Source organism: Mytilus galloprovincialis, chromosome 12 (assembly GCF_965363235.1).
Source record: "Mytilus galloprovincialis chromosome 12, xbMytGall1.hap1.1, whole genome shotgun sequence".
Taxonomy (NCBI): Eukaryota; Metazoa; Mollusca; class Bivalvia; order Mytilida; family Mytilidae; genus Mytilus; species Mytilus galloprovincialis.
In genome coordinates this window covers 45,159,210-45,167,033 of record NC_134849.1, presented here as the reverse complement: position 1 = coordinate 45,167,033, position 7,824 = coordinate 45,159,210, and positions in this window count along the sequence as shown.

The following is a 7,824-nucleotide window of genomic DNA, read 5'->3' as shown; positions in this document are numbered from 1 at the left end:
TGCCCTGAAATTTTCAGATGAATTGGACAACCCATTGTTGGGTTGCTGCCCCTGAATTGGTAATTTTAAGGAAATTTGCTGTTTTGGTTATTATCTTGAATATTATTATAGATAGAGATAAACTGTAACAGCAATAATGTTCAGCAAAGTTAGATTTACAAATAAGTCGACATGACCGAAATGGTCAGTTGACCCCTTTAGGAGTTATTGCCCTTTATAGTCAATTTTTAACCATTTTTCGTAAATCTTAGTAATCTTTTACAAAAATCTTCTCCTCTGAAACTACTTGGCCAAATTAATCCAAACTTGGCCGCAATCATCTTTTGGGTATCTAGTTTAAAAAATGTGTCCTGTGACCTGGCCATCCAAACAAGATGGCTGCCACGGCTAAAAGTAGAACATAGGGGTAAAATGTCAAAAACCAAAGCATTAAGATCATATCTGACTCAGTGGTTGAATTGTTTATCAGGTCAAAATCTATCTGCCCTGAAATATTCAGATGGATCGGACGACACGTTGCTAGGTTGCTGCCCCTGAATTGGTAATTTTAAGGAAAGTTTGCAGTTTTTAGCTCACCTTTCCTAAAAGGAAATGTGAGCTTTTCTCATCACTTGGCGTCCGTCGTCGTTGCCTGTCGTCGTTAACAATTTTTCAAACATCTTCTTCTCTGAAACTACTGAATGGATTTGGATGAAACTTAGCATGATTGTTCCTTAGATTATCCTGCACAAAGTTTGTGCTTTGATTTTTGATCCGTCAAAAAACATGGCCGCCGTTACTTAAAATAGAACATAGGGGTCAAATGCATTTTTTGGCTTATATCTCAAAAACTAAAGCATTTAAAGCAAATCTGACATGGGGGTAAAAATGTTCATTAGGTCAAGATCTATCAGCCCTGAAATTTTCAGATGAATCAAACAACCCATTGTTGGGTTGCTGCCACTTAATTGGTAATTTTAAGGAAATTTTGCAGTTTTTGGTCATTATCTTGAATATTATTATAGATAAAGATAAACTGTAAACAGCAAAAATGATCAGCAAAGTAAGATCTACAAATAAGTTAGTATGACCAAAATTGTCAATTGACCGCTTAAGGGGTTATTGTCCTTTAATGACAACTTTTCACAATTTGTTCATCATATTTGCTAACTTTAAAAAATCTTCTCCTCTGAAACTACTCAACCAAATTCAACCAAACTTCATTTGAATGATCAGTAGGGTGTATAAAATAAAGTTTGTGTTTTATTTTCTATTTCGTCAAAAAACATGGCCGAAGGCATTGTTTACCAGGTGAGCGATTCAGGCTCTTGAGAGCCTCTTGTTACAAAATGTAATGATGGTCTCAGACAGTGAAGTAATTCAAGTTGTCAGTTTGTGGTCTCATTGTGGCATACCTCAACTTATAAAATTGTATCCTCATCCAATTTTTTGTTCACTACCAGTAGAAAACATGACCACTCTACTCAACATATAAGATGTTAAAACTTTGTTGTTGATCTGATGATGAAGACGGTTTTTACCATTTTTACTACCCTTGATGGTTTTGCACAGCCAGCCGTGGCTTGCACCTTTTTGTGCCTATAAAAAATTTATTCATACAATGTACCAGTCATCATATTAATGATTTGAAAGGTATAAAAGATTGTAGTCTTTACTCTTTAGTGGAAAAGAAATTTGAAAATTGATCAACCAGAATTCAGACATGTCGTTGGCAGCCATGCAATAATTTCTCCTGGTGAATTGATTAGTCTTGAATATCAACAATGAAATATTTCCACTGGACAAATATATTGAACAATCAATCATTCAAATGAACTAGAGGCTCTAAAGAGCCTGTGTCGCTCACCTTGGTCTATGTGAATATTAAACAAAGGAAGCAGATGGATTCATGACAAAATTGTGTTTTGGTGATGGTGATGTGTTTGTACATCTTACTTTACTGAACATTCTTGCTGCTTACATTTATCTCTATCTATAATGAACTTGGAAAATGTTAGTAAAAATTTACAAATTTTATGAAAATTGTTAAAAATTGACTATAAAGGACAATAACTCCGTAGGGGGTCAATTGACCATTTTGGTCATGTTGACTTAATTTTAGGTCTTACTTTGCTGTACATTATTGCTGTTTACAGTTTATATCTATCTATAAAAATATTCAAGATAATAACAAAAACAGCAAAATTTCCTTAAAATTACCAATTCAGGGGCAGCAAAACAACAACAATTCATCTGAAAAATTCAGGGCAGATAGATCTTGACCTGATACACAATTTTACCCCCATGTCAGATTTACTCTAAATGCTTTGGTTTTTGAGTTATAAGCCAAAAACTGCATTTTAACCCTATGTTCTATTTTTAGCCATTTTGGTTGGTTGGCCGGGTCACTGGACACATTTTTTTAAACTAGATACCCCAATAATGATTGTGGCCAAGTTTGGTTTAATTTGGCCCATTAGTTTCAAAGGAGAAGATTTTTGTAAAAGTTAACAGACGACAGACGCAAAGTGATGAGAAAAGCTCAAATGGCCCTTCGGGCCAGGTGAGCTAAAAAGGAATATTCCCAATGAAATTTGACAGAAGAACATTGCTGCCATTTTTCGACAGACACCATCTACTTTTAAACACACCTATCATGTAATTATGTCTTCAACACTTCTTCTGCATAGAATATCAACAAATGGGAATGTTACCTCAACATACATTAAAAGGAGGGCAAAACAGAAGAGTGGTGGATTATTTTATGTGTAATTCTGTAAAAAAAAACATTTCCCCCATCAGATTCATTGACCAGAGAGAAAGACTTGTTAGATGCCTGTAAAAATGATCTATATGACCTTAACACCTCAACTTTCAAACTGCTTCCATCTTATAAATTCCCTGCTGACAGAACAATTTCATAAAAGCAATGAGGAGTAGGTTACCTTTCAAGTTGAAATTGGCAAGAAGAATGTTCAACCCTGAAATCTTTATTTGTTTTCTCAAGTCAGGAGCCTGTAGTTTAGTGGATGTTGTTTGTTTCCTGTCTGTCTCAAGTCAGGAGCCTGTAGTTTAGTGGATGTTGTTTGTTTCCTGTCTGTCTCAAGTCAGGAGCCTGTAGTTTAGTGGATGTTGTTTGTTTCCTGTCTGTCTCAAGTCAGGAGCCTGTAGTTCAGTGGATGTTGTTTGTTTCCTGTCTGTCTCATTTGTTTTTTCATAAACTGTTTTGTCATAAATTAGGTTTCTCATTTGAACTGTTTCATATTTTTATGTCTGGGGCTAAGGTATGGGTTTTTCTCATTGTTTAAAGGGAAACTTCGCAAAAAAATCAAAAATTGATATTATGTTCATTCTGTATAAAAATGCTCAAATTCATAGACATTCAAGTTTTATTCCGCTAGATAAGAGTCACCATCGATTTAAAATTTAGAGTATCAATTCTCTGCGTTCGGCCATTTTGTCTTCTTTCCCGATCAATAACAACGATATGTCACAAAGGAACAAAACTACAGTAACCGATGTAGTCATAATTGCGTGTCGATATCTTGTCAATCGTACGGTTGTTTTATAACTAACTTATTTTTTTTAAATTACCATGGTCTGTTATTTTTAAACTGTTAATATTGGAATTAGTGAAAAAGTCAAAGTTGAAATCATAAATATTTGTTCCGTGAAAATTGTTTTCTAAATCTAATTTGTTCATAATTCTTTAAAGTAATAAACTTTATTCAAATAAATTCTGATCTTCCCTCATCTGATCACCAGCATGGCTAAAGGTATTACTCCCAAAGGTATTGTGAGGGGTGTGAGGTGACACGTCCAGGTATTCAAGCGATTTCCTGTCGGGCTTGCAAGTTCATGCATCGTTTCACTTCTGTATGTATTGATCAGTGTACACAGCCGATAACTTATAACTTTCCATTTTGAGCTATCAGGTGTATAATATACATCTCTGTCTTGCGAGTCCGAAAGTGATATAATATACTAGTCATAACTTAACTCATACGCTTGTTTATAAATAACATTTCTGGTGTAAAGAATATTATTTATAAAAATATAAATAATACCAACAAAAAAAAGATTTGAAGAAATAAAAATCTATTTACATATTTTTTCCCAGGGTTAATTTGGGAAAATGTAATATATACTCGTTGTCAATAGTAAAGGACAGATTGGAACATACCAGAAATATTGATTTGAAAAATTGTACGCACTTGTCGATGATTCGTTTATACGCCTGGATAGAAAGTGACTGAACTATAGCGCAATTTAAGATATATACATGTATACGTTGAACATAAGAAGGAAACATACATTTTGTGTAAATTGGGGTAAAAGTTTTGTAAATAGACTAGTCCACGTATGCCAACAGTATGTAATCAACGAATTCGATAGACTATTGTATACCAAAAGAAGAAGAAGAGAACCAATTTGATTTAAATACAGGTCGATATATAACTTGCTTTGGTTCATAGAAGTTATGAACATAGTAAAATCACAGATTTATATATCAATTAGATTGTTCTCGAATAAAGGAAGAAATTCGTCATCATCACAATTGTACCGACATTCATGTAATATATATGCAACTGGACGTACACTAATAATCCCCAAGGGATGTGAATATTTTCTAGGAAAACTAGGCCACAGACCACAATTAATTCCTCTATCAGTTCTTTATAACCTTTTGCATCATTAAAAAAATTGCACCATGCACTTTTGTCCAATTTTGTGTGTGTGTAATGTATTGTCCTAGTCCAAATATATATCCAAAATTCAGAAAGATTGAAGCAATCACTTTTACAAATTTAGCCAATACACATCCATACCCCTATTGACAAGTCAAGAGATGTTCCGAAAACTGTAAATATCACCTTTTTGCACTTGACCTAATCACTCATTCCATATCAAAATCAGTTAAAATACAACCTCCAAAAATTTATTTGACCTCTCTTCTTTCATTTCCACCCAAAAAGATTTAAGGAATGAGTGAGGAAAGGAAAGAAAAAAAAATAAGGAAAAATACACTCTAATTAAAAGGAACTATATTCGTGGACAACGAAAAGCGGGGTCATTAATTGTGGTCTTGGGCCTATTAGGGGCCTAAAACTTGACCAATTCTAATAAAACTTGGCATGATTCAAGCTTAGTATATTATAAAACAGGTTACAAAGTTTCAAAGCCATATGATACCAAATAAAAAAAATGTGGCATTTTTTATATCTGAATTTTGGGTGCTGAATTGTGGCGTTGAATTAGAACAATTAAAACTATCAAATTTGGGCTTCTAAAAACCAAAAGATACCAAAACTTACACTTTTTAATGTCTCTATGTATAAGTTAACATCTATTTAAAGCAACAGAAAGCATATTTCATGTATCAGACTTATGCAAAATGGCCAGAAGTTAATTTTATATGAGCCTGTGCCAAAAAATAGAGGTTTTCAATTAGGGTGAGGCCTTATATCAAATGCAATATTTTTCACTTACCACAATTTTCTGAAGTTGTTAAGTTATCAAACAAACTTTAACAGGTTATAAATGTACTTTTGATGGAAATATAAGTTTCAAATAGCATAACGCATGTGGATAAAATGGTCTTTAGCAATGTTATGCTTAAAAAAACAGATTGCCAGTTTAGGCCGTTCCCCACATTTGCATATTTAAAAGCATATAAATGATATGGGAGATGGAGATATACTTCTTTTTGCTAAAATCTGTGCTCAGATATGATAAAAACATGGAGCCTGGATGTAACAAGACTGTCACTTTCAACTATATATGCAGACAGTATGGTCTGATGCAAAGTTTATTAACTTTACTGTTTAAAAACTGAATGAAATGTCAGCCTCAAAAGGCCAATATTTAAACCACTAGCTATCCAACAGAAGAAAGTAAAGGTAGTCTGTGAAACAAAAATGGTTAAGCAACCAGTAATAAGTGTTTTTGATGTAGGTTCAGTGCAATCTGTTTTGGAATACAACTTTTAAGTGCATAGAACTTCACATTTCACCTGCTGGGTATACTGACCATTAGACTTAGACTATTAAAACAGCACATTTTGCACTCTTTTTATGTTTTTATCTACTTTTTTTTGTGTTCAGAGTTCACAAATAAGTTAAACAACTGAAATAAATACCACAAACACAAATAGATATCAGAAAAAAACTGTCAGAGAGAAATTAAGCATGCTGTTTTTGAAAAAATAGTGAAAAAAGTGAAAAAGCTACATTTTAGGCATTTAACCTGAAAAGTGACTTTTTCACAAAATTTCTATCAAATGAAAGTGAAAATCATTTCTTCTCATATAGTTTGACAAATCAATACCAATAGATCATTCAGAAAAGATGCCAAAGTAAAAATTCTAAATTTGCTGAAATGCACCTCTTAGGCCACAGACCACAATTAATTCCTCTATCAGTTCTTTATAACCTTTTGCATCATTAAAAAAATTGCACCATGCACTTTTGTCCAATTTTTTGTGTGTGTAATGTATTGTCCTAGTCCAAATATATATCCAAAATTCAGAAAGATTGAAGCAATCACTTTTACAAATTTAGCCAATACACATCCATACCCCTATTGACAAGTCAAGAGATGTTCCGAAAACTGTAAATATCACCTTTTTGCACTTGACCTAATCACTCATTCCATATCAAAATCAGTTAAAATACAACCTCCAAAAATTTATTTGACCTCTCTTCTTTCATTTCCACCCAAAAAGATTTAAGGAATGAGTGAGGAAAGGAAAGAAAAAAAAATAAGGAAAAATACACTCTAATTAAAAGGAACTATATTCGTGGACAACGAAAAGCGGGGTCATTAATTGTGGTCTTGGGCCACTATTGAGTATTAAAGTTTCAAATCAATTTCGGGATTTATTTTCTTTCTCGATATTCAATGACAGCAATTTAAAGAATAAACTGCTTGTCCGCTTTAGGGGTATTCTTGCCAGTTGAACAGACTTATAATTACATTCAAAAATAGGGAAAGATGACATTAAATTCGTTTTCTTTTGTTTTTAAACATCGTTGGTCAAATAGCTAAAGAATAATACGTTGTGAGACGAAGGCTATTTTAATAAGGACATTCCTGATTATGAATAAATTTTGTTGACGTTTTTCACACTTGAAAAGAATATCTATTCGTAATTTTTCGATTCCATTCCAAGAAGATCCTTAAATTTCCTGTCAATTTTTTAAAACATCTTTTTTTCAAATAGTGAAGTATTCATGCGTTGTGAGATTTAAAATATTTTGATGAGAACATTAATTCCTAAACAGGTAAATAAAGATCGCTTTGGATGGACTAAATTATATAATTGCAATTGTTAATGATCTGTTTGAAATATTAAAGGTTGCCGATTCTAATTAAAAAAAAAGGAAAATTTTTAGTTCATACACTCGTGTTTAGAAGGCTATTTTTTTTTATAAATTTATTCAATTAAAATAATTCAGTATTTTATCGTTACAAAAGTAATCAGAAGTCATAATTCATTTAAAAGTGAGCTTATGCAAAATATATAAAAATATACAACAGCTATCCAGTTATTGTGCGACCTTATTACTCCCGTAAATTAATTTTAATTATTTTTCTTACATTTCTGTGTCTAAAATTATAACTGACTCCTGTATATGATCGTATATCATTCATACGAAATGTTGTTCACACCTGAAATGGTGAACCGTGACGCCTAGATGTCACTGAATGAAGATCAAAAGATTAGAATTACATAATGCTAATCTTTTAATTACCTTGAGTTTAACTACGCATTCAACATTCACTAAGTGTCACAAATTAATACACATTTTATTTCCACAGTACAAGCAAGTGAAAATGTTTGCT